The sequence below is a fragment of the Narcine bancroftii genome, chromosome 1 (assembly GCF_036971445.1).
Source record: "Narcine bancroftii isolate sNarBan1 chromosome 1, sNarBan1.hap1, whole genome shotgun sequence".
Lineage (NCBI taxonomy): Eukaryota > Metazoa > Chordata > Chondrichthyes > Torpediniformes > Narcinidae > Narcine > Narcine bancroftii.
The window spans coordinates 325,989,320-326,016,960 of NC_091469.1; the positions used below are offsets into that span (position 1 = coordinate 325,989,320).

Here is a 27,641-nt window from a genome sequence, read left to right on the forward strand (position 1 = left end):
CTACTCCTCCACCATCTGACTTCTCGACAATAAACTCAATCAGGGACTTATTTAAGGACTCCTAATTTTGAAAGTTAATGATTTTTTTTTCTCCCTGTCTTGTACAGCTCTTTATTTGTTTACATGTGTACGATGAGTAGTTTTTTTTTTGCACTACCAGGAAGTGTAATTCTGCCTGGCCCACGGGAAGAAGAATCTTAGGGTTCCATATAATATCATCTATGTACCCTGAAATCTGAAACTCAATTGGAATCCAATTCTGTTTAAGAGCAATAAACCTCAGATTAGACATTTGATCAAACCTAACTGAGAACTCAGTACAATGCAAGTTTTGAAATCCAAGACCAGGTGGATTTCAGAGTTGCTGGGAATGAAATTTGAACTGAGCAAACGTGCATTAGGAAACTGCCTCCTGCTTGCCGTATTCCACCCTTAACCGCAATGCAGATGAAGATGAATTATACACTCACCACCAGAGATTTAGATTGCAAATAGACCTAGTAAAAGCACACTGAAATGCTGAAGGAACTCAGCTGGTCTTTTCAGAGTTCATAAAAAGCTAGGATATAGAGCTGATGTTTTGGGTCTGATTCATTCCTTGAAGAAGGGTTCAGGCCCAAAACGTCCACGATATAATTTTGCTTTTTTATGGTCGCTGAAAAGACCGGCTGAGTTCCTCCAGCATTTTGGTGTGTTTCTACAACAATCATGACATCTGCAGACTTCCGTGTTCCACTCTACAAATAGACATATCCCTGCTGATGCCCAGAGCATGGACATACTGCTTATCAAAATTGAGAGTGATTACATATCTCCACATTTCAGCTCAAGGGTGACTGATACTTTCTGAAACCACACAACAAATTTAGAAATTGCCACTTCTGCAGCCAATGTCAGAAATATCTGTAAAAATGGCCTCATGATTGTCTACAAGATGTATGTCTTTAATCCGATGACATTAGGACCTTGCCGGACCACAGAAAATGCCCGAAGACAGAAATTGTACCCTAAGGGAACCCCCTGTGTAAATATACCAAAGGTAGAACAAAGCTTAAGACAGGAAATAATACCATGGGGTGGCAGGTTAGCGTAGCAGTGAGCACAATGCCTTTACAGCGCCAGCGATAGGGACTGGAGTTCAAGTCCCACGCTGTCTGTAAGGAGTTTGTACTCATGGCGGCAGATTCAAAATATGCCAGACTACGGAAGACGCTGGACCATAGAGTGCCAGATAATAGAGAAACAACCTGTACTGGCTTTCTCAGTACTGTTAATAAGTGTCTACGAATGTTGATCACGTCGAGATAACACTGCAAGTACAAGAAATGAAAGCAGTGGAAACTTGACGATGTCAGCATCAATGAATGCACCTTCAGGTCAAATGTTTAAAATTGGTCCAACCTTTTGATTTATTCAAGAAATTTTAATAAATGAATAGGTCGATCTCATCAATGGAGATTTAGAAACTAATTTTATTAAATTAGTTTTTTTTAATTATTAGTATGTATGTGGTCAATTAATTGACATTGAACAAAACTCAATGACAATTAATTGAAAACTCCAACAATATTTAATTACCTCATTCCTGTGGTTGGGTGAATAGTTTAATTGCAGTCTATTAAATTTTGTTGAGAAAGGTGATTGATAAAGTAGTAAATTTGTAATGAGCTTCGCCCTTCATTTCTGAGCTATATTAGCAGTAAAATAAGGCTTAAGACAACATGACTGGTACATATTTGGTCCAGGAGTGACTGCCAGGATAAAGCTGGCTTGCTGGTCTTTTAGTCCAGCTATTATCAATATTTTCTTAGTTATGGTCCCCTGAGGACTCTGCTCAAAGTTTATGTCCAAACCCCCTTCCCTGTGAAGCAGTCAAGTTTTGGTTTCTTCCGTACTTCTCTCCCACCCGCTACATAAAACAAAATTCATGTTAAGTAAGATTTTTATCTAAAAGTGCTGTGGGCCTGAGGGGTTGAGCTGGACCGCAGTTGAGAATGGCTGAATTTTAGATCACGAAATCCCAAATTTATAGGGTTCATTCTTCACACGGGGAGAGCAGGGAGCAAATACACATGGCTGCTTCGAAGACTTCAACTGCCTGGTCCTAATGCAGGTGTCCTTTACAGGTTTTAAATGGCCTGTTAAAGAATCTGATGGTGTTTGTAAGTAAAATCCTTCAGCCACGGAGGTCTGTGCTCGAGATGGCAGTGTCCGTGCTTGGCAGCGTCCACAAGGGGTAGCAAACTCTGGGAAGTAGGGCACCAGAAATGGGAAGAACACTCCAGGAGAAGCAAAGGACATAACCCTAAAGGGAATGTGACCATGGCAGTGAACCATCGAGGGGCTCTGCGGCCAATGGACCCACACGGGCTGTGAGCTGCTGGAGACTTGTTTAAGGGAACCAAGTTTCGGAGCCAGGATTCAAGAGGGTGCTGAGGGCAAGAAGGGCCCTTGAGGGTCTCGGGGACTGAAGGCTTCCTGATCACATTGGAGGTTTGGATCTGGAGCTCAGGTTGCCAATGGATCGATCAAGGGACTGTGCTGCTGCCGAGGGGGGAGGCGGGAGCGCCGGAGGTGAATCCACGGACACTCAGTAACTCTGAAGGGGCTCTCTTCTGCTCCTCTTTCTCCCTTATAGTGAGGGATGCCAGGAGACTCTAAAGGCAATACTTTGTTTGCCTTAAGGCAGGCAGAAAGCAATCTTGTGTGACATTTCATGTGTTCTGTCCACTGCCACTTTTTTATCCAGCCTGATACCTTCCACATGAAGCAAAACATTTGTCTGCTTGAGTCGTTGGAGGAGGATGAATAAGGAAGTGGAAGTAACGGAACAAGGTCTTTATTCAGAATACATGCATCAATGTCTTGATCAAGCACAATTCATGCATGGGTGCCTGTTGCTAAAGGACTCCTAGGAAAATGGACACAATTAGGCTTTTGTGCATTTCTGTGCATAGCCTTAAGCAAATAGCATGCTCTTAATTATTCATGCTTTAACATTTTACTGTCATGTGGGTCACTTAATTTGTGTGCACCTGCGTGGCACCTTTATCCATGATGCATAGATGGATGCAACCTAACATATTATTCGTGTCCTTGTGTCATAAATAGATTGTTATATACCTGGGATGCAAAGGAGCCTTGTTCATAAATGGGACTTCACTTGGTTCTGGTGTAAAAAATGACAAAGTTGGTCAAACAGATGTATGAAACAGCATTGCATTAATTTACTCCTGGAAAGAAGTGCTGCAAGTGGTCCGATGTCATTCTCAATGGATCAAGCAGATTCTGGAGCAGCTTAATCCAGCAATTGTAGAAGGGCCACAATCTTTAAAGTGTGCAGTGCTTGGCAGAAAACCAGCAGCAAGACATCAATCTTGATGGCTGGTCAGGAGATAGAAGATGCAGGGAATCAAACATTCAGTTCCGTTTCTTCAGGGAAAATGGATCCGTTGCATGGTGCAAAGTCGAGCAGGGTTGCCCATCCTGCCATTGTGTAGACCAGTAGCTTCTCAACTTAACAAGCAACGAAGCCAATTACATAGTTTGCAGCACTGGGTGCTGGACACATAGAGTTAGCAATGTTAGTATCGCCCAGAGCAATTCATAGCTTATTATTCATTTTTGCTGCCATAAATAACACAGGGTAATGCAAACTGGAACTCAGCAATACTTTAATACCAGTAATTATTTTTTATAGTTTACTGAGTTACAGGGAAATGTCACAGAGGTTGGGCACAACTGCTGAGATACATCACTGGCGATATTGGTAGAAATTTAAAAACTGGGTTCATCACGCAGAAGAACACTCAATTCTTTGTGGAAGAATACCAGAGCAGATGTGACCGCAGTTCCAATGCCTCATTGGCAAGGTGGCACCTCTGAAAGTAAATTGCAACTGAGTATTGCAATCTGAGTGCTTGAAAGCCAGAAGGGTGAATGCAGAATATTTCAGTCAGAAACAGGAGTGCCTGTCACCTCCCCCACCTCTCTCTCTACACCCATGAGTGTGGCTAGGCACAATTCAAATGCCATCTCTAAATTAGTCAATGATACTACGGATATTGGCAGAATCACAAATGGCAATGAGGAAGCATACAGGAAAGCAATAGTTGAGTAGTGTCACAACAACCCTACACTCAACGTCAGCAAAACTAATGAAGTGATTGTGGTCTTCATGAGGGAATCAGGAGAACACAAATCAGACATTGAGGGGTCAGGAGTGGAGAGGGTCAAGAACTTCAAATTCCTCGGTGTCAACATTCCTGAAGATCTATCCTGGGGCCAGTGTGTCAATGCAACCATGAAGGAAGCTCGCCAGTGGCTACACATCATGAGGAGTTTGAAGAGATTTAACATAACATAACATAACATAACAATTTACAGCACGGAAACAGGCCATTAGGCCCTTCTAGTCCGCACCGAACCAAACACCCCTCTCTAGTCCCACCTCCCTGCACAATGCCCATAACCCTCCATCTTCTTCTCATCCATATACCTGTCCAACCTTTTCTTAAATAATACAATTGACTCCGCCGCCACTATTTCTCCCGGAAGCTCATTGCACACGTCTACCACTCTCTGAGTAAAGAAGTTCCCCCTCATGTTACCTCTAAACCTCTGCCCCTTAATTCTTAACTCATGTCCTCTTGTTTTAATCTTTCCTCCTCTTAACGGAAATAGTCTATCCACATCCATTCTGTCTATCCCTTTCATAATCTTAAATACTTCTATCAAATCCCCTCTCAACCTTCTACGCTCCAAAGAATAAAGACCTAATCTGTCCAATCTCTCCCTATACTCTAGATGCTTAAACCCAGGTAACATTCTGGTAAACCTTCTCTGCACTCTCTCCACTCTGTTTATATCCTTCCTATAATTAGGCGACCAGAACTGCACACAGAACTCCAAATTAGGCCGCACCAACGTCTTATACAGTCTCAACATCACCACCCAACTCCTATATTCCATGCAATGATTGATAAAGGCCAGCATACTAAAAGCCTTCTTCAGATTTGGTCATCAAATGTCACCAAAGACATTTGCAAATTTCCACAGGTGTACCCTGGAGAGCATTCTGACTGGTTGCACCACTGTCTGGTATGGAGGTGCCAATGCACAGGACAGGAAAAGCCTACAGAGGGTTATGAACTCTGTCAACGCCGTCATGGGCATTAATCTTCACTCCAGTAAGTACATTCTTAATAGGTGGTGCCTGAAGGAGCCTCTGCCCTCAAGGACCCTCACTACCCAGGCCATGCTACAGTCAGGAAGGAGGTACAGGAGCTTGAAGGCTCGCACGAAACATTACGAAAACAGCTTCTTCCCCTCTGCCGTCAGATTTCTGAATGAACAATGGACCTTGACATACTAGCTCATTTTTTTCCTCTTTTGTTGCAATAAGTATTTATTTTTAAATATTTTATTTGCAGAACTGTAATTTATAGCAATTTTCTACCTGTAATGCACAATACTACATGCTGTGACACATGCCCATGACAATAAACCTGATTCTGATTCCGCAACTGCACTGGGAAACCTTAAGTACAAAAGGAGATGGCATATTGTTAGTCATTCATTTATTAGTGAGGCATTGTTATAAAAAGCACCTCATAGTTCCTTAGTACAGAGCAACAGTGGTTGGAGTTTAGCACAGGGACACAAAGGAGCAGGTCCTTTGAATCAAAGGTACAAGGAAGGAGGAAAAACTTCAACAAAGGCCACACAGCTGTTGACCACTTCTATCATGCAGTAGCTTGCTGAATAAAGAGTTAGCGAGAGGTTGGAGAATGAAAACGAGAGACTATTTGCATTAAGCCCAGCATTTTGTATGTGAATCAATGAAAGCTTTGTAGAAAGAGGTCACTGCGGGGCTGAAAGTTAAGGGCAGGGACTGTGGGAGGCAAAAGCATCCTTTCCTTACTCTGAAGTAACAATCCTTTCATTTTAGGATTGATCCAAAATATGTCAGAAATGTGCCAAAATATCTCATGCTATAAATTAATACACTGAACCTGAATATTGCCCTGTTATTTTATCTCATTATCGTGCACTGGGACAGGCTTGGTGGCCAGCAACGAGAAGCCTACAATTGCTGCCAATTTCCAAATAAATTCGGGCAATAGTTCAGACAGCCAGCTCGACCCCTCACTGCAGGACCTTGTGCCTCAGCCAGGACACCTCACAACATAATGTGAGCACACTCGGGCATGCCAAGATCCTTCTCCCCCATCCCCCCCCCCCAAAAGTTCAACATTTAAATTTTTTGTCAGGGTACATACATTACATCATATCAGTCTGAGTTTCTCTTTTCCTGCGGGGTAGGCAAAATTTCTAAATACTGTAAACTGCATTAAGAAGAAAGAGAGAAATGTAAATACAGAAGTATAAATGTTCATTAATAAATAATGAGCGAAGTACAAATCCTTAAATGAGTCTCTGATTGAGTTTGTTATTGAGGAGTCTGATGGTGGAGGGTAGCAACTGAACCTTGTGGTACAAGTCTTGTGGCACCTCTACCACTTTCCTGATGGTTGCAGTGAGAACAGAGCACGTCCTGTGGTGTGGATCCTTGATGATTGCTGCTGCTCTCCGACAGCAGTGCTCCCTGCAGATGTTCTCAATATTGGGGAGAGTTTTCCCTGGTGATGTACTGGACTGAGTAAAGTAAGCTTCTCTAACAATCGGCCAAGATAGATTCTGTGCTGAGCCAAACTGTTAAAAATTCAGTGTCTGCAGATTTTCATGCTTTATTTCTGTCAAAAAGTCAGTGTGCTCCTGACATTCAAAAGTTTGGGTTTAAATTTTATTAATTCACTGGCTATCATTTCAGTGCCAACGTATGTATTGTCTATTCTTCATTGTCCTCATAATAAGAAACAATTAAGAGTAACAAAGATTAATTTCCTTTCTAAAGCACCTCAGTGAACAGGATGGGTTTTTACAATTGGGTTATTTCACTATTAAAGATACTCATTTATTTGATGATGAATTTAAACTTCCAGCTGTCCTGGTGTATTGAACCATTTGTCTCCAAACCATCCAGATACTAGTCCAGGAACTTGACATCTGTATAAATGTTTCTCTGTTAAAAATTGTAAAAACATTCAGAAAACATAAAGACTTAAAACACGCAAGCAATTTAAAAAAATCTAAGCTTGACATTCCCTATTGCAACTTCTTCCGCTTGAAGTAACAGAGAAGCAATACTTCAGGTCCAGTCTAGCACAGATAATATTTCAATCTTAAGGCTCCAGCAGGAGCTCTGCAAGGAGCCCAATGCTTGACTTCAGTTGGGGAAACCAGCAGTGAATTGTTGACCGCGACGTTAGGAATTGTTTAGCACTGGTCATCACAATCTGGTCTGTGTGGGTAGATAGTAAATATCCCCCCTGCAAACCCCTGCTTTCTGTTGCGTTCTCAGAGGGTTTTATTGGAAATGAAGCACATTTGAAACAGAGGCATTCACATAAAAATTACAGCAGCTGATTAGGGCACAGCAAGATCCCACAAGCCACAAATAGAACTAAAATTATAGAGGAATTGACATTGTGCATTTCCCGTCCTTTTCCACCATAAAGGAGCATAGAAAGGCAACAGAGTTGACGGTCTAAGATATGCAGCATGGAAACAGGCCTTTCAGCCAAAATTGTCCATGCCTGCCAAGTTGTCAATCTAAATTGGTCCAATTTAATTTGTCCACTGTGACTCTGAACACATCCAAATATGTTTTAATTTTTAAATTTTTAAACAAATTTAGACATAATGGTAACAGGTCATTTCGGACCATGAGTCTGTGCTGAATGGTGGGAAGAAACTGGAGCCCCCTAACCCTAACCCTAACCCACGCAGACACGGGAAGAACATACAAATTCCTCACAGACTGCGTGGGATTCAAATCCTGGTCCCGATCGCTGGGGCTGTAAAGGCGTTGCGCTCACCGCAGTGCCAACTATGCCGCCCTTGTTGAAATTATACTTGCCTCTTCCACATCTGGCCATTCATTCTGTATACCCAGCACTAACTTTGTGGAAAAAGTTCTCTCTCAGGTCCCTTTAAAATCTTTTGCCTCTCTCCTTTAAATCCAGACCCTCAAGTTTTAGACTCTCCTACCCTAGGAAAATGACAGCGACTATTTAACCTACCTACACCCCTCATGATTACAAACACTTTGGTGAGGGCAAACCATAACCTTCCACTTTCCAGGGAGAAAAGTCTCGCTCTCCTCAAACCTCAAGTCAAGTCAAATCAAGTAATGCCAAGTTTCTTGTTATCTGACGAAACAGTGTTCTCTGGTCCTCGGTGCAAAACACACTGGTACAGAACAAGACATAACTCACATACATACAGACAGACAATACATATGCAATACATATGCAGCACAGTTTATGTAGCAGTTACCGTAACACTTTGACAGCACCAGCGATCGGAACTAGGGTTCCATCCCACACTGTCTGTCAGGAGTTTGTACACTCTCCCCGTGTCTGCATGGGTTTTCCCTGGGGGCTCCGGTTTCTTGCCATCATTTGAAATGTACCAGGATTGTAGGTTAATTGGGTGCAAAATGGGCAGCATGAACTCATGGGCCCAAATGGCCTGTAACTGTGCTGTATGTATACATTTTTTAAAAAAAATTAAGTATTTAAATATAAACAAATAAATATTGTTTTGTGAATGTGAGATTCTCGGATGGTTAGTGTGAGCAGTTCCTTTGGTCATTCAACATTCTCACAGCCTGGTGGTGCTATCTCTGATACTCCTGTATCTCTTCCCTGATGGGAGCAGTTGAAAGATGATGAGTGCAGAATGGAGGGGGGTCCTCAATGATTTTGTGCACCTTCTTCAGACAACAATCCCAGTTGATCACATTGATGGGGTCGAAGGAGACTTCAGTGATCCTCTCTGCCACTCTTATGGTCCTGTGGATTGACCTCCGATCCATTTCTCTCCCAGACAGGACACTCTTGTTAGATGTTCCTGTAGAGGCATAATGGTGGCCGGTAGCCTTGCCCACTTCAGTCTTCTTAGGAAGTGCAGTCACAATCGCGCCTTCCTGGCAAGTGAGGATATGATATATGACCACGATAGGTCACTAGTTAAGTGAACTCCAAGGAAGTTGGTGCTCTCCACTCTCTAAACTATAGAGCTGTTGGTGTGAAGTGGAGAGTGGTCATTTCTCGTCCTCCAGAAGTCCACGATGATCTCCTTCATCTTGTCCACATTGAATCTCAGCTCGTACTATTTCACAAGATTTTCCACCTCCTCTCTGTAGTGCGGCTCATTGTTGTTGCTGATGAGGCTGACGACTGTCGTGTCATCTGAAAACTTGATGTCACTGTTGGAGCTGGATCTGGCGATGCAGTCGCGGGTCAATAGCATGAACAGGAGCAGCTGAGCATAGAGCCCTGAAGAGTGCTAGTGCTCAGCGTGACGGTGTTCGACTTTCTGCTACCGACCCGGTAGACTACAGCCTTTACATTGGCAAGTCCAGAATCGAGTTACAGAGAGCAGTGTGGAGTCCCAGCGAGGACAGCTTCTCCACCAGCCTCTGGCAAATAATCGTATTTCACACCAAGCTGAAGTCGATGAACACCAGCCTGGTGTAATAAGCCCATAGAGAAACTAGAACAAAAATCTTAAATTAGCTTTGCATGAATATCCATATAAATTGTTAAGTGGAATCAGGAATTGTATTGACTGTTGATGCTTTTCCACTGCTGCACGGTCATCTCACTTAAATGGTGCTTAACATCTTCCTCAGCCTTGGTATTCCTTTTGCTCCAATATCTTTGATATACCAGTCCCTGAAATCAAAAAAATGTTTTGCAATTTCCCATTGTTGGAGGAGTCAAGAGTTATGTTGTGAGAACAAGTGCATCGTTTTATCCAGACAACAAACATCCCTCTTTCGTGCACAGTCACTATGTGAACAGAAAGTGATTCTTGGTGAACCTTTGGCTCCATCCACTCTATGCTCTATGCTGTTATTTTAGAGTACTCAGTACAGGAAGCCCTGGAACTAAGATACTCTTGATCTGTTCACAAATATGAATATGCAATGCCAAATCAAGCTCCCTAACTGTCTTAGACAGATGGCAATTCTATTGACGAAGAGGGAATGTTTTCAGGTGTCCTGGCTGATATTTGCCATTCAACCATCACTGTTTGTGGGTTCTTGCTTATAAATAGATTTTCATTCACGGGTTAGTTAGGGTAATGTTATTATAGCGCCAGAGTCTCATGTTCGAATCCGACACTGTCTGTAAGAAGTTTGTACGTTCCCCTCGTATCTGCGTGGGTTTCCTTGAAGTGCTCCTGTTTCCTCCTGCTGTTAAAAACATTGGGGGATTAAAGGTTAATTGGTGTATGTGGGGGGACATGGGCCCATGGATGGAAAGGCCTGTTACTGTGCTGTATGTGTAAATCTTAAACGTAAACACTTTGGGTGTGAAGGATTCTGCAATATCACAAGCATTTCCAGTAAGCCTTTTCTTTTGCTTTCAGTCAACAATGCAGTACAGTCATGTCTTCAAGAGGGTAAAGATGAAGAGAAATTGCATGCAACATGGCAGCAATTTTGTAGAATGAACCAATCAGAGGTGGCAGTCAGATCCCTTGGCTATTTTTCCTTGGACAAGAAACTGCACGAAGGCCAGTCAATTTGAAGCCTCTCTTCCTCTGGTGACAGGGAAGTGTTTTAACTTCACCTATGAGACTTACTCTTGATATTTTTAGCTCATAAAAATACAGTGTAATTTGGTAATGTCTAATGGAAAGGATTGGGGCTGATGGGTGGCGGTGGGGAGGAGAGAGTGGAAGGCATTGTTTGTTTTTTGCCTCATTCCATTTCATTTTACACATGGGGTCACCTCACCACTGATACACAGCCCTTTGGATAAATATCTTTCCAGGCAATTTCACCTGCGGCACTCACTCCCAGTGGTTCCAGCGGACAGGTGGCAGGCTCCAAAAACTCCATAGATGACAGAATGTTGGGAGGATCAAGAACCACTCCTGCTTTCTCAATGATGGATCTTCTATTGCAAACCAAAATAACTTGCATTTATATAGCACTAACCACAACCTGAGAATATACCCAAGTTATTTACAGATAACAAAATGCCTTTTTTTGTAATGTTATTGATGCAATGAAGAAAACAACCTGAGCACAGGATGAACTGGCTAAATGCCTACATTATATTTCTTTACTGATGCTGGTTGAGGGATGAAAACATTGGACAGCAAATATTTTTTCTTCCTGAACACTTTTGGTTTTATAGGTTTGGGCTGCTGATCATGAAAATCACCTTAAAATGTTTCTATTAGGTTCCATTTTTTAGATATAACCTGTATTTGTGATTCCTGTCATATTTTAAGTCTACTTGAAGCAGGCAAAACTCTGTAGTGCAACATGTCATTGAAAATTCATTTTCCACATTTGGACTTGGACATCTTCCCTGCTGATCTTGGTGCAGTCAGTGACGAACATGGTGAAAGGTTTCGCCAGGATGTTGCGACCATGGAAAATCACTGTTTGGGCAACTAGAATCAATCAATGATGGCTGATTATTGTTGGACATTGACGTGAGGGGCATCAGATGCTCAGTACAAACAAAAATCAGTGGCAAAATATTTTAAGGACAATTGAACACGCAATGTGCCAGCATCATTATGTGATTAAACATATTAAATTTAATAAAAGTCAATTTAATGTTTCTCCAACTTCCGACGCGATACAACAAAAATGAAATGATCCTGTGTTCAGCTTGACGTTGTCTATCATAGTCCCCATTTTCTTTTCAGGAACCAAAACTTTTGGGAAAAAAAACGTTGTCCTGTGAAAATTGGAGAACTTAATTTCAAAACAGGATTTTTTTTGGTTTACATTTATGCAGTCTGTTGGCAAAGAGTCATTTCCATTAAGACAATCTTTACTTATTGGTGCAGGGAACCTTCAGCCCAGCTGTGTAGTTCCTACTGTGGGATGCTTCCCACGACCTTCACGTCTAAAAGCAAGGGCTGGCTGGTGCTGCTCCAGTCTAACTATATTCTTGTCCACCTAGTCTGAGAGAGAGGGACACCTGCAATGTCTCCCTTCCTGTACCTGCATAAACTCTTGTCCATTAAGGATCTGTCATTGACGGCTCCTGTCACAAAATGTCTTCTCTCTTGGCAGCATCATATAAAAAATGACAAATTTCCACAAATTTAGTCATAGGGTATTCCAGCACTGAAACAATCCTTTGGCCCAACTTGCCCATCACAAACATCCCATTTATCTTCTTTTTCCCCATATTTCTTTCCAGTAAATGTACCTGTCCAAATGTCTTTTAAATATTATATTTACATCTGCCTCCACTCATTCTCTGGCAGTTCATTCCATGTAGTAAAAACCCAATGCCTGAGAAACTCAACAGGTCAGACAGAGCCCTGCATTTGGCAAAGATAAAGCTACATAACTAACCTTTTGGTCCTGAGCTCTTCATCAAGGTATGATCAATATGTCAGCATGTGCCTGAATAAAATGGAGGGAGGGTTGGTGGGAAGGAGGTGCAGGGGAAGGAGTACATTTCCACAGGCATGAAGTTGTGGGTGGATATAGGAGGGAGAGCCCACTGGTGAGGTGTTGGGACATGGGGGGGGGGGCGCAGGAGGAGGTAGTGGTGGCCTGATGGATCAGAGTGGGAGGGGAGGGCTGGGAAGACCAGAGGTGGAGTTGGCAAGCATGACAGCTCATTCCCAGTGTGGAAAAGGTGCCACTTAGGTCCATTTTAAATCTTTCTCTTCCTCCCTGAAAAAAAAGACCAAAAACTCCACCACAATTTGACTCCCTCAGACCTTTCACAGTGTATATGTTGTCAACCTACATCTCCCAATAACTATTTCTGGATCAGCAGACATATCCCTCAAACCTCTTCTGCTGGATATTCTCCACATTCTTCACAGAGAATGGTCTTCAAAACTCTTCCATCCATCCCTTCTATATAACAAATTAATAGATTTTGGCATGGTCCCGGAGGACTGGAAAATCACAAGTGTCAAGCCACTAATGAAGAAGGGAGGGAGGCAGCAGGCAGGAAATGATAGGCCGGTTAATCTGACGTCAGTAGTTGGGAAGATGTTGTTGATTGTCAAGGATGAGGTTATAGTGTACTTGGAAGCACATGACAAGATAGGGCAAATCCAGGATGGTTTCCTTGCTTGACAAATCTATTAGAATTCTTTGAGGAAGTGAAAGGCACGCTGGATAAGGGCGATGCAGTAGATGTTGTGTATTTGGAGTTTCAGAAGGCCTTTAACAAGGTGCTGCACATGAAGCCTTTTAAGAGTCTATGATATAATGAGAAAGAGCATTGGGTGATTGGCAGGAAGCAGAAAGTTGGAATACAATCATCATATTCTGATTGGCTGCCAATTGCCAGTGGAGTTCCTCAGGGGTTGGTTGGTGTTGGGGCTGTTTCTTCGTATGTTGTATATTAATGATTTGAATAATGGAATGAATGGCTTTGTGGCCAAGATTGAGGATAATACGAAGATATGCGGAGCAATAGGTAGTGTAGAGGAAATACAGAGGCTGCAGAAAGACTTTGACAGAATAGGAGAATGGATAGAGAAGTGTGCAAACTAAATAGCATGTTGGAAACTGTACAGTCATGCACTTTGGTAGACAAAAATAAACGGGCAAACTAATTTTTAAATGTGGAGAAAATTGAAAAGACCCAGATGCAAAGGGGCCTGGGAGTCCTTGTGCAAGATAGCCTGAAGGTAAATTTGTAGGTTGAGATGATGGTGAAGAAGTCAAATCCAATGCTGGCGTTCATTTCAAGAGGAATAGAATATCAGAGCAGGGATGTGATGTTGAAGGTTTATAAGGCACTGGTAAGACCTCACTTGGAGCATTACGAGCAGTTTGGGGCTCCTCATTTTAGAAAAGATGCTGAAGTTCGAGAAGTTCAAAGGGGATGATCCTGGGAATAAAAGGGTTATCATGGAATTTAGGAGAATTGTGGGGGGGGGGGGGATTTTGTGGAATCTCAATGAAACATTTCTAATGTTGAAAGACATGGACAGAGGAGATCTATAAAGGTTATAGACTCAAATAACCTAGAGCACAGAAAAAAGATCTATGTCCACACCATATCTTTGAAAGAGCTCGATGACACAACAAATGAAGATAATGCTTCACAGCATCAGAGATCCGGATTTAACTCCCACCTCCTTCATTGCATACTCTCCGTGAAAGTGTACAGATTTCCTCTGTATGTGCCAATCTCCTGCCCCATTCCAAAGGTGTGTGGACAGCAAGGTTAACTGGGCACTGTAAATAGCTGCTGGTGAGTGACAGATTCTGTGGGAAGCTGATGAGAATGTGTGGAGTATAAAAATGGGATTAATGTCGGATTGGTTTAAGTGCCTGGTTGATGGTTGCATGAACTTGGTGGTCTGAAGGGGCAGTTTCTGTGCAGTGTCCCTCTCTGACAATAACACACCAAGTCATCTTGTTCTTCAGCCAAATCTTTCAATTTTTCACTTTAAATTCCCTTTCACAAACTATTTATTACTCAATTTCCTCCAATACCTTCTGTCTTCACATTCTGGGGTCAAAACAAATCGTTGCGTTATATTAAAAAAAAATCTCATCTTTCCACCCCTTCTTTTTTGAACATTTCATTTCGATTTTTCTTAAATAGACATAATAAAATCTTCAATTTTGCAATATATTAAACATTTTCATACAAAAAACTAACATAGAAAAACCCCTCCCCCTTCCACAAATATAAATCCGCACCCCATCAGAGCTCACACCTACATTAATTATATTTTAAAAAGTCTATATGAGGAAGTCACATTTGTTTATTCTATAGCCACATCTGTTATTATCCTTATTTTTTAAATTGTAATTGGGCCCCTATATAATCCAAATATGGCTGCCATGTCTTGACAGATATGCCATACTTGTTCTTTAAATTATATGTAATTTTTTTTCCATAGGTATACAACTATTCTTCTCTGCTGTCCATCATGCTATGAGCAAGGGAGAGTCGGACTTCCAAGAGGTTGAAATAGATTTTTTTTGCCACTGCTCAGGCTATTTTGACAAAAAAAAATTTGGAATTGAGTTAATTTATCTCTTATTTCAATAAAATTATGCAGGAGATAAAGCTCTAGTCACCTGCGAAGGCCACCCCTGTCATCCTTGTTAATACTTCCGCAATATCCGGCTAAAAAACGCTTCATCTTCAAACATGACCACGTCACATGTAAAAACAATTCTGTTTCAATCCCACATCTAAACCACATCTCCGATATTTCAGATTTTGATCTATGTAGCTTTTGTGGCGTAAGATGTAGTTGGAGTAGGAAGTTATACTGAACCAGCCCATATCTTGCATTGATAATTGATGTCATACTATCCAAACACCAATCAGACCAGCAACTTTCTGGTTGTACAACACCTCACTCCGACTCCTATCTCTCTCTTGACTTATGTGAACCTGGTTTTGCACTTACACTTTGCAGAGTATAATAATTTTTTGTTATAAATTTAGGTGTATTCATTTATTCCATTTCACTAATTTCAGGTGGGATCAACGTTGGTCCCCACCTGTCTCTCAGGAATTATCTTAGCTGGAGAAAACCGAAGAAAGTCCCAATAGCTACTCCATATTTCTGTTTTAGTTGATCAAAAGACACAAGAATCCCTTCTGCATAGCTGTCTTCAATGTATCATATTCCTTTGTCATATCATGAGTTTAATATTCTGTTACCTAGATTCATAGCCAGCAACACATCCTTATAATGGTCCTCTTAAACATATCCTTGCTTTTTTCCCAATACACTCATTAATTTCTTGCCATACTCTAATCATAGGATTATCCATGTTTACTTAACTCTCCACTTATAAATAAAATCCTTCGTTGCCCCCTCTTTCATTGAGAATAATCCCATTTGAATCCAAGAGGGGTGATGTTTTCCTCAAAGAAAGATGAAAGAAACCTGGCTTGTGCTGACAAATAATACTTTCTCAACTCTGGTAGCCCAAGTCCTCCTATTTTGTAATCCCACATTAACCTTTCCAGGAAAATTCTCAGTACCTTATTATTCCATACGAATTGCCTAATACTATCATTTAATAATTTAAAGACATTTTTTGACAAAGAAATAGGCAGTGTTTGGAAAAGATATTGTAATCTTGGCATCACTTTAATTTTGACATAGTTAACCCTTCCCTCCAAAGTAATCAGCAAGTCTTTCCATTTCTACTAATCCCTCTCTGTCTTCCCTAATATAATTTAATTAGTACATATTCTGTAAGTTATTGTCAGTCATTATTTCTAAGTATCTAATTCCATCTACTTTCCATTTAAATCGACTTCCCGTTTGAAATATTTCAAAATCAAAGTTTGACAATGACATTATCTCACTCTGATCCATATTAATTTTATAACTTGAAACTCTTCCATATTTTTCTTGTAATTTATGCAAAGACTCAGCTGGGTCAGATAAATATAGCAAATAGGCTGATTTTATGTTCTTCTTGTCCAACTTTGAACCCTTTAATATCTAGATCTATCCTTATAATCTCTGCCAGCAGTTCAAATGCAAAGATAAAAAGCACTGGGGACAGAGGACACCCCCATCTACTCGATCTACTCAGAGATAAAACTGCTGACATTTGACTCTTAGTTATAATTTTGGCCTGTGGTTTATGATAGAGAGTTTTAATCTAATTTATGAATATTCTACCTATTCCAAATTTCTGCAATGTTTTAAATAAACAATGCCATTCTAAGTGGTTGAATACCTTTTTCACATCGAGGGAGACTGTTATACTGGAATCCAACTTTGATTTAGCCATATGTATTATATTAAATAATGTACCCAGACTATTTGAAGAGTGTCTTCCTTTAACAAATCCCACCTGAACTGTATGTATCAATTTGGGTAAATATTGTCCCAGACTATTGGCCCAATGCCTTCACTAATATCTATAATCAGCATTCAAAAGTGAAATAGGTCTGTATGATGACATTTTTAATGGGTCCCTGTTTTTTTTGGCAACACTAATAATAGCTGTTGAAAAAGAATCTGAGAGAGTCTGAGTCTCCACTACCTGGTCTAGCACATCCATTATAAGAGGCATAAAAAAGATCCTTAAATTATCTATAGAACTCAGGGAATCCATCCTCCCCCGGAGACCTAATAGCTTGGAGAGTGTTCAGAGCTTTCTCAATTTCTTCTCTTGGGGAAGGGGCATCTAACTCTGTCTGTTCTCTACCTCTAATTTTGGAAGCTTGATGCTTGCTAGGAGCTCATCCATCTCATTACGATCTCCTAAAAAATTCTGATTTACATAGCTTTGTATAATATCTTCTAAAAATATCATTAATCTCTTTGGTTGTACGTTAGAATTTTTGCTTCTGTTTTAATTGGATTTTTCATCCTCGACAAATCCTCTGACTTCACTTGCCATGACAAGTGTGCTCATTCTCCTAATTCTTAATTCTTAAAATTTTGCTTAGTTTTAAAAATAATTATTTTCTGTTTTATATGTTTGTAATGTGTTATATCTCAATTTTTAATTCTCTCAAAGTCTACATTTTTCTTGTAAACCGTCCTCTGATATTCTTTCTCTAGTTCTATTTTCTCTTTCTCCAAACCATCGATCCTGTATTATATTCTCTTTTAAGATTTTTTGGGTAAGAATTAATTTGTCCTCTCAGATAAGGTGTAAGCGTATCCCATAACAAAAAACTGTTATCAGTAGAAGGGAGATTTGTGTCACAAAATAGTTCTATCTCTCTCTTAATAAACTCACAGAAGTTTGTCCTTTTCAACAATGTGGCACTAAGATGCCATTTGTACAGATTTTCTGGTTTTTCCACTATCGCAATAGTTAAGGTCTGATAATAGTCTCGCCAAGTATTCCGTTTTTAGCTCTGCTTTTTAACTGTGCAGACATAAGAAATAAAACAATCTTTATATGTGAATCATGGACCCTTGAGTAGAACAAGTAGTTTCTTTTTGTGGGATTGAATTGCCTCCAGATATCAATCAGATGTAAATCCTTCTTAAATGATGGCATCGGATTTGTGGCTTTTGCTCTGGTTACTGTTCTCGTTGATTTACACAATATCAGATCAAAACATAAAATAAAATCCCCCCCCCCCCCCCCACCAGTATATTTTGTCTACCCTTTGCTTTTTTTAAAAAGATATCCTTCATAAAGGTTTCATCATCATAATTTGGAGTATAAATATTCATAGATGTCCAAGATTCTGCGTAAATTTTACAATGTACCACACAAATCTTCCAGCTTCTACTATTACTGATACATTTTTATTAATTAAAATCACTACTCCTCTTCCCTTTGAACTGAAAGAAGATGATATTACTTGCCCACCCATCCTTTTTAATTTTGCATGCTCCAATTTAGTAAGGTGTGTTTCCTGCAAGAAAACACATCAGCCTTTAGTTTTTTTTAAGTGTATCAAAACCCTTTTCCTTTTCACTGATCTATTTAACCCATTAATATTCAGACCAATGAACTTTAGCAAACTAATTTTGCCACAGATTACTGGATTGGAGATTGTGATCAAATTAAAAATAAATTTGGGATTTCACAAAATACATTCTTCTGCTATCTTCAACTGAGATCTTTTTTCAGGGACACATTGGGCCCTGTCTTGGCTTCTTAGTGATAATTTTGTTTATTCACAGTGAAATAAATTCTTAATTTTAAAACATTTAAACCATCTTTTTAATACTCTTCATGGAGAGCTCATCCAAGACACATCTGTTTAGCTCCTTCCCATGGCCAGTTCCCCCTCCACCAATTTTTTTGACAAGCACCTGAGTAGTTGAAGCTCAAAACAGTTGATGCTAACAAACAAACAAAAGAAAACAGAAAAATTCCAGTGAGGCTGGGAAGGATCCAATGCCATCATTCTGTTTGAAAGGGTGGACTATAAATATACAGTAAATAGCGGAGGAACTCAACTAAGTTTCACAGAATCCATAGGAGCTAAAGATATATTAACCACATTTCGGACATGTGCACTTCTTCAACATATAAGCAAAAAAACAGGAAGACATCTGATTTAAGACTGAAGAGAGAAAGGGGGGAAAATAGGAAAGGGAGGAGTCCAGACCAACAGACAAAAGATGTTAATTGGATATGATAAGAGGAAAGGTGAGAATGTATTTTGGCTCTGTGAAACAAAGGGAAATGCCAAGAGAGAGAGAAAGTGAGTTGGGGAAAGGTGACAAGGAAGAAGATGGGGGTGGTTGGGAGGTTTGACGGACACACCGGAGAAGTCAATGTTAATGCCAACTGATTGGAGGGTGCCCAGGTGGAAGATGAGATATTGTTTCTCTAATTTGTGGGTGGTATCAAAGTGGCAGTGCGTGAGACCGTGGACAGACATGTCAGCAAGGGGAATGGAGTGGGAATTGGGTGGCCACTGGGAGATCTCCACTATACCTTGAAACCTTGAAGGAGGGCTCAGGCCCGAAACACCGGATGCATATCTTTACGACCGGCTGAGTTTCTCAGCATTTCTTGATGTTTTTAGTACAATCTCAGCACCTGCAGACTTTAATGTTTCACTTTAAAGGATGGTGTGTGTGTGTGTGTGTGTGTGTGTGTGTGTGTGTGTGTGTGTGTGTGTGTGTGTGTGTGTGTGTGTGTGTGTGTGTGTGTGTGTGTGTGTGTGTGTTTGTGTGTGTGTGTCTGTGTGTGTGTGTGTGTGTCTGTGTGTCTGTGTGTGTATGTGTCTGTGTGTGTGTGTGTGTGTGTGTGTGTGTGTGTGTCTGTGTGTGTGTGTGTGTGTGCTGCATGTGACCATTTGTTTAACTGCTAAAGCCTAAGGCAAAATGTTCACAAGGAATTCTGTGGTGTCGTGAGGATAATTGCAACAACTTATTTCATTTTTGTATCACGATTACGCATACGAATTCCCCCAGATTATTCGTTACTTAGATCTGTATCTAGCCATTTTTAATGATTTATTTATTATTCTTTACCTTGAGAAGGATGTTTTGCCACAAATGTTCCAAATTAGAATTGGTTGCAAACATCACGTTCTATTTTTCCAAAATGGCAAATAGACATTCAGATAGCTCGCAGGATAAAAGAGGGCATTTAAAAATCTCTCCGCAAACCTTAATTGTGAACTACAAAAATCTCTGGGGAAGAAGGAAACCTTGTTACCAGGCAACACTCAGCAGGTAGCAAGTTCTTGGCTGCAGCTGTTCTGATTCTTCCCCGGGAAAGCCCTTATTGTTTTTTTGCTGAAATTGTTAACCTGCCTTTTAAACTGATTCTTTCATTTTCTTGTCTTGTCATGAAAGTTCCTGGGTCCTATTCAAATGTTGTCCCAGCAGTAATGGTATTAAGGCTATTATGTGACCTGTCAACAGACGGATAAGCATGGAATACATTAAAGCTACATCTGATGACTGGAGCACTTTCCGTGGTTTTAAACATTGTCCTTGAAAGGACTCATTGCCACAATGCCCTGTCTGTTTGTCCATCCAACTGTGCCTTTATATATTGACCCTCAAATCCAGGCAGATGATGCTTTCATGGAACAAGACTGTCTTGTATCACTGAGATGTGGTACATAGGTTAGGGGGAATGGGAAGCCTAGTTAAAAACAAAAGCGGAGCTGGCAAAATAGAGCATCCATCAATATTATGTCAGGGCAGGCCGAGCAAAAGCAGAAAACTTTCTGAATAAACTTGCCTGTACAATTTTGTCCACATGGCTTTACTTCAAAATCACTTGATATTGCATTTGTGGGAAAGTTGCACAGAGGAGAAGGATTGAAAAGCAAGTTGTCGGTATCCCTCTTGCAGAACTCTGGTTCAATGGTAACTCTCCTACCTCCCATTCACATGGTCAAAAACACGAAGAGCACTCCGGGCGGCTTGAAGATAAGATCTCGATAGACATTCCTGTGGTGAAACAGAAAATGTAGGAAACACTCATTGGGTCAGGCAGGATCTGTGGAAGCAAACCATGTTTCAAAGTTCAAAATGTACTGCCAGGGTACATATGTGACATCACATGCAACCCTGAGATACTTTTTCCTGCAAGTCAGGCAGAATTTCTACTTATCGGTAACTGAATTTTTTACTCAAGAAGAAAGATGTGTGTGCAGTATACAAAAAATAAATATTCAAAAAAAACTAATGTGTATATTAAGAGTCCATAAATGAGTCTATTGGTTGAGAGGCAGCAACTGTCAGGATGAAGCAGATTGCTCTCCCTTCTTCATTATGATGGTGGGCTGTCAGCTCCATAGATTGGAGGCAGCTTATAGTCATGGATAAAGCACACGAGAAGCTGAACAACCACTCTGTAATAGCTGAGAGGGCCAACGTCATCAATCTGGTCTCATTGCCTTGGATCTTGCTGTGCATAAAAAATCATCCTTAGGCAAAGGTACCTTTCCCGACGTCCAACAGGAAGTGATCCATAAGGCATGTTGACAAAGGGTGTACTGAAGCTCAGTGCAGTCACCTCAATGTCTATGGATAGGACCATATTTTATGGGCATGAAGCCTTAATGGCTGGGGCCTGAGTAACATTGCATCAATCAGTTTACTGGTGCAGTCTTCAAGCTCTGAACATTCATGTCATTAAGCATTGTAAGGTTCAAAGGTCCCTTTCCTCATTACTTAATAATGCATTAAAAATGTAATTTACATGATATTCAGTGACTTCCATAATGTTTGGGACAAAGACACTTTTTTCCTTTATTTGCCCCTGTACTCCACAGTTTTAAATTTATAATCAAATTTGTAATTAAAGTGCACATTCTGGATTTTACTCAAGGTTATTTGTGTACATTTTTGTTTGGCCATGTAGAAATGACAGCATTTTTTATACACAGTCCCCTTATTTCAGGCCACCATAATGTTTGGGACATTTGGCTTCACAGGTCTTTGTGAGAACTCAGGTATTGAGTTGGTGCAGGTATAAGAGAGATGGGCTTGCTTCTAAACTTTCGATCACCTTTGGAGCCTGTAGTTGCCATTTTTCAACATGAGGACCAGAGTTGTGCCAATGAAAGTTGATAAAGCTGTTATGAGGCTGAAGGACAAGAGGGACTGGTATTCCAAGGAAGATCTCCTCTGTGCTTGAGGCAGCACCAAAGTAGTCGTCAATGAGATGGGGGAAGAGTTGTGGAGCCTTGCTTGTATGGGCTTGTGGCATGGATTACTCCACATAGCCAGTGAAAAGGCAGGCATAGCTGGGGCCCATTTTGGGTACCCATAGTTACACCCTTGATTTGGAGAATATGGGATGAGTCAAAGGAGACATTATTGAGGGTGAGAACAAGTTCTTCCAGCCAGAGGAGGGTGATGGTGGAGGGGGGACTTGTTGGGTCTGTTGTTGAGAAAGAATCAAAGGGGTTAGAGTGTTTCGATATGGGAGATGGAGGTGTACAGTGATTGGATGCCCCCCCCTCCCCACTCGATCAACCTCAAGGTTGCTACGTAAAGCATACTCCCCATTGATATATTCAAAAAAGGAAAGCATTCTTACTTCCATATCAAAGTTGGTGAGGGTTTGTTCAGTGGTTCTATGAGAGTGAGTGGTCGGAAGCCCCTAACAGACTTCTCGATACTAATTTTCTCACTGGAAAGCTGGCTCACAAGGCACGAGCTTTATTGCCTGTGCATACTCTCACCAATTCTGGAAGATCTGTCAGTCTAATGGATTACACTGCAGAAAGAGTTGTGCTGAGCACAGCCTGTAATAAAAGGGCATTTTCAGAAGATCATTCCTTTCAAATCAAAATGGTCCCCCCAGGCTTCCCGCAAACTTTGGAATTAAGAGATAGGCCTGCCATTTGGAGAATTTCCAATCTCTGCTGCCTCCTGTACAGTGTAATGTCCTGTGCTGCATGTTTTACTTCACATCACCAAAGTGCCTAGCAGATAGCTTGGACACACTGTAATCTCCAACCTAAGGATGGTACCATGACTGTTCCTGCTGTTGTTTGAAGTTTACCAGATAGGGTTTAGAAAGATATGGAGAAAACCGACAGACTACCATGGTGGGCAAGGTTGAAGGTATTATTTCTCTGAGCTGTTGAAACTGTGAAAATAAAGAATTGCATCTGTAAAAATTGAACCACTTAAGCTGCCAGACCTCATTATTAAGCACAAGTGCAGATCATTGAAGCCTGTGCTGCTGTCATTTGAGATAACAATGGAGAAAAGGCAAGGCAAGAGCTCCATTCTGTGTACTTGAGCAAAAGGGCCCGTAAAGGACAATGTGGTGAATGTAGATTATTTATGTAAAACAATCACAGAATATCAGAGTGAAGAAAGAGGCCTCTGTCCTGTTAAAACTGTTCGATTCATCCTGTTCTTTGACTCGTTCACAATCTTGCTTATTTTATGAGCACACATCTAATTCTTTTCAGAAAAACATTTAATTATTTTATTTAATTTTACATTTTAATTTCGACATGCAGCCTGGTAACAGGCCATTTTGGTCCACCATTCCCTGCCGCCCAATTTACACCCAGTTAACCTACACTGCTGCTACATTTCAAATGATGGGAGGAAGCTAGAGCCCATGGGGAAGACCCAAGCAGACACGGGGTGGGGTGGGGGGAGGGGGAACGTAGAAACTCCTTACAGACAGCGTAGGATTGGAACCATGATCGCTGGTGCTGTAAAGGTGTTGCGCTGACCACTATTCCAAATGTACCACCCTATTGTTGAAAGTGAATTCCACCATCCTTTGACAACAACCAGATCACAGAAACCCCTTTAGACTTTTACTGATCAGACCCCTTTTAGTAAATTTACCTTGACCTTGTACTGTTTCAACTGAACTCTCGCTCTATAAAACTATTCTCTGCACCTTGGTAGAAACTTAATGCTGGAGAAAATCAGTTGGTCAAACAGTGTACTTCATATAGCAAACACAACTAAGGTTTTGGGTTAGAGCCCTTCATCAAGGTATGGATAAAATGTAGGCAGACGCCCGAACAAAATGGTGGTGGGGGAGAGGAGCACAGGCCCACAGGCAGGAGGTAATAAGTGGAAAAACAAGGGGAGGGGGATAGCTCGGTGAATGGAGAGGGAAGGGGGGGGTCAAGAGCAGGAAGAAAGAAGATGAAGGGAAAGGAAAGCGAGGGAGAAGAGAGAGTAGGCTGGCAAAAACTGGAGAAGTCAATGTTAATGCAATCCAGTTGGAGAGCGTGGAGATGGAAAATCAAGTATTGTTCCTCCAATTTGTGGGTGCATTTGGTGGGATAGATATATAAAGAATGCTATTTGACCAGCTGAGTTTCTCCAGAAATGTGTTTTTACTTCAACCACAGTGTCTGCAGACTTTCATGTTTTATCCCTGCACTTTGGTTATACTTTTGAACAACGTGTTGCTCTTAACTGTATTTGAACTTGCCTGGCTAGCACGCAGAAGAGAGCTTTTCACTACATCAGTGTACATGACAATAAACAATGGCAGTGCTACCAGAGCTGCTGTAACAGCAGCACTGCCATTGGTGCAGACTGGGACAGAGCAGGGAGGGGAGACACTACAGTTTTCCTCAGGGACCAAATGCTCGGTCTTAATGCTGACAGTACCCTATAGGCTGTTTAAGGTGTTGAAGGTGTTTTGATTTAAAATCATGAAATCGTGGGGTTTGTGCTGGAAGAGGTCTTGAGGGGTGCCAGTAAGGGGCTCAGTGGCTGAAAGAACTACACAGACTGCAGCCTACTGGAGATTGGCTCGTGGGAAGCAGGTTTCAGAACTAGAATTCGAGAGGGTGGCAAGGATAAGAAGGGCCCCTGAAGTTCTTCCGGTACTGAAGGATTCCTGATCATGTTGGAGCTTGGATTACCAAATGGATCGAATAGGAGTCTGTGTGGCTGTAGAGGCTGTGGGGGGCACTGGGGATGAATCCACGGGCACTCAGTGACTCATTTGCTTCTCTTTCTCTTATTTCCTTGGAGCAGACTAAAGGAAATTTATGCATTTTACATCTTCTGTTTTATTACATGACAATAAAAGGATCTTGAATCTTAAATCTTCCTGCCAGTACCAACAGCCTCTGCTGGGGCTGTCAGTTCAGCTCAATTTGCTATTGATCCAAATCTGAATCCGAATCAGGTTTATTGTCATGAACATTGTATGGTGAAATTTTTTTTGCAGCAGTAGTCTTGTGCGTGCCAGCTACAAAATTACTGCTGTAAATTATTGTTCTTAAATGCAATATTTTAAAAATGAATAATTAGTGCAAAAAGATTTTTAAAAATGAGGTTCACTGTCCATTTAGAAATTTGATGGCGGAGGGTAAGCAACTGTTTTTGTACAGTTAGGTGTTTGTCTTCAGGCTTCTGTACCTACTTCCTGATGGTAGCAGTGTGAAGAGGGCTTGAGGATAGAGGCTGCTTTCTTGATACAGCACCTCTTGTAGATGTCCTTAACAGAGTGCAGATTGATGCCCATGATGGGCGCTGGCCAAGTTGACCACCCTCTGAAGCATATCCCTCTCCTATACCAGACAGTGATTCTACCAGCCAGAATGCTCTCCACGGTACAAATTTAAGTTAGTGTATAGTTTTTATCCAAGGCATTGGTCATGTATGTTAACGCTAAATAATAGTTGGAGAATAATTATATTATAGCTATTCGACATAATACTTCCACGATTGATGGATCAGGTGGCTCAGGTACAGTGAATTCTGACTTGTCCTGTGGGGTGGACGAGGATCCTGAAATACATTGTGGAGGCATGTTTGCTCCTTGCTGCTTTTTAAACAAGGTCTTCCGATGGCAGACAGCTAAGTCCCTCTAGCATGTAGTTCCCCTTCCTTGTGAGTGGTAATGAAGTGGAGCTGGGTCCAGAGCAGAGATGAGAATCCCTGCAGCATTGGGACTGCCAAACACCACAACTGCCACATCCACAGGAGAAGGGGACATCCAATGATAAGATTCTTCCTGACTGATCTTTCAGAGCCATGGCTTTGACACTTGTTGCTATGGCCTCCATTCACATCACCTATTCCGTGAACGTTCACGGATTACTCAACAGTGGAAGACGTCTCTATTCAAGAAAACTCCTGATCCCAAATTCTGGCAAATCCTAGCTCAACAATGCCTTCTGCAATGATCAGCAGGAAATTTCTTGACATGAAAATCCTGAGTTTCTGAATGAAAGAGTTTATGGGGCACTCCCAGTGGCCATCCATTTCAATTCCCCATCCCATTCCCATGCCAACATATCTGTCCATAGTCTCATGCACTGCCAAGCTGACACCCCCTGCAAATTAGAGGAACAACATCTTATCTTTAGAGTGTCTGGGCACACTTTTAACGAGATGGCATTAACATCAACTTCTCTGGTTTTGTTAAGCCCAACCCTCCTTCTTCTTTTTCCTGTCGCCTTTCCCTCAACGTTCTCTCTCTCTTGCCTGCTCTCTCTTCCCTTTACACATGGTCTCCTTTCACACAGCCAAAATCGATTCTCACCTTTCCTCTTAACATTTCTAATTAACACCTTTTGTTGGTCTGGACTCCTCCCCTCCCATTCTTTCCTCTTCACCCTTTCACTCTCTCATCTTCCTCTTTTTTGCTTGTACCTTGAAGAAGGGCTTAGGCCGAAATATGGGTAATATATCTTTACCTCCTATGGACGTTGCGAGACCTGCTGAGTTCCTCTTGCATTCCCTGTGTTTTATTACAATCACAGCATCTGCAGATGTTCCTACTTTACACCACTGTTCATTTATGTCCAGCTTGGTCACTATGAGGAGGAGGAGAAGAAGCAGGAAATCTCAGGGGGAACCAAGTCCTCTTAGCTCAGCTGGGCAGGGACCACAATCCTCTTCTTCAGCCCCTCATTTGTAACAATCCATCCAAAGAAAACAGTATTTCTGTGTTTAAGCTCCGGAGTGCAATTTAATAAAAAGCTGTGTGCTTACCAATGGTGTGGAAATGTTCAGTGAAGATGTGTAAAAGATTGAAATCTGAGGATGACAGAGATCTGTATTATTAAAATACAGTCAGCAGTGGTTCTGGATGTTTTTCTTTCCACTCCCATCCCACTTTAAGTATTCCCTATGCCATCGATGCTCTGTGATGAGTAAGGGATTGCTTAAGGTGGGATGGGAGTGGGAAGGGAAGGTTGAGAATGACTGCTCTAGGTCCAGTTGTTACTGAGATATTTTGCTGGAGAAAAATTGTCATTGACCCATTTCCTTTGGAGTTCTGAAACCATGCACATAACGAGTCAATGAGGGACGATTAAAACAGTGGTTTTCAAATTTTTTATTCCTACCCACATCCCACCTTAAGCAATCCCTTACTAATCACAGAGCACCGAAGGCACAGGGATTACTTAAAGTGGTATGTGAGGGGAAAGATAAAGGTTGAGAACCACTGGGTTGGAGCAGTATGGAGGAGTGAATCTATGGGAAAATGTCAAAAATGTTAATTTACACGATAAAAAAATCACAAAGGCCAAACACCTGCCTTCTGGGGATTCAAAAGCAAAGGTATTCTGCATTGACAGTGTAGTTCAAATAGTCTGGATGAAGGGTTCCAACCTGAAATGTTGACGACATTATTTTTCTCCCAATGATGCCCCTTGACTCGATGAGTTCCTCCA

At 41.2% G+C, this 27,641-nt stretch overlaps 1 long non-coding RNA gene across 4 annotated transcripts in view; it reads right to left on the reverse strand.

Annotated features, from left to right (window-relative positions):
• Nucleotides 1–27,641, reverse strand: part of LOC138748048 (uncharacterized) — an 81,078-nt gene that overhangs the window by 38,768 nt on the left and 14,669 nt on the right. For all 4 annotated transcript variants that reach the window (XR_011347772.1, XR_011347773.1, XR_011347770.1 and 1 more), the window contains exon 3: nt 20,747–20,958. This is a non-coding gene — a long non-coding RNA (uncharacterized lncRNA). The remainder of the gene's footprint in view (nt 1–20,746; nt 20,959–27,641) is intronic.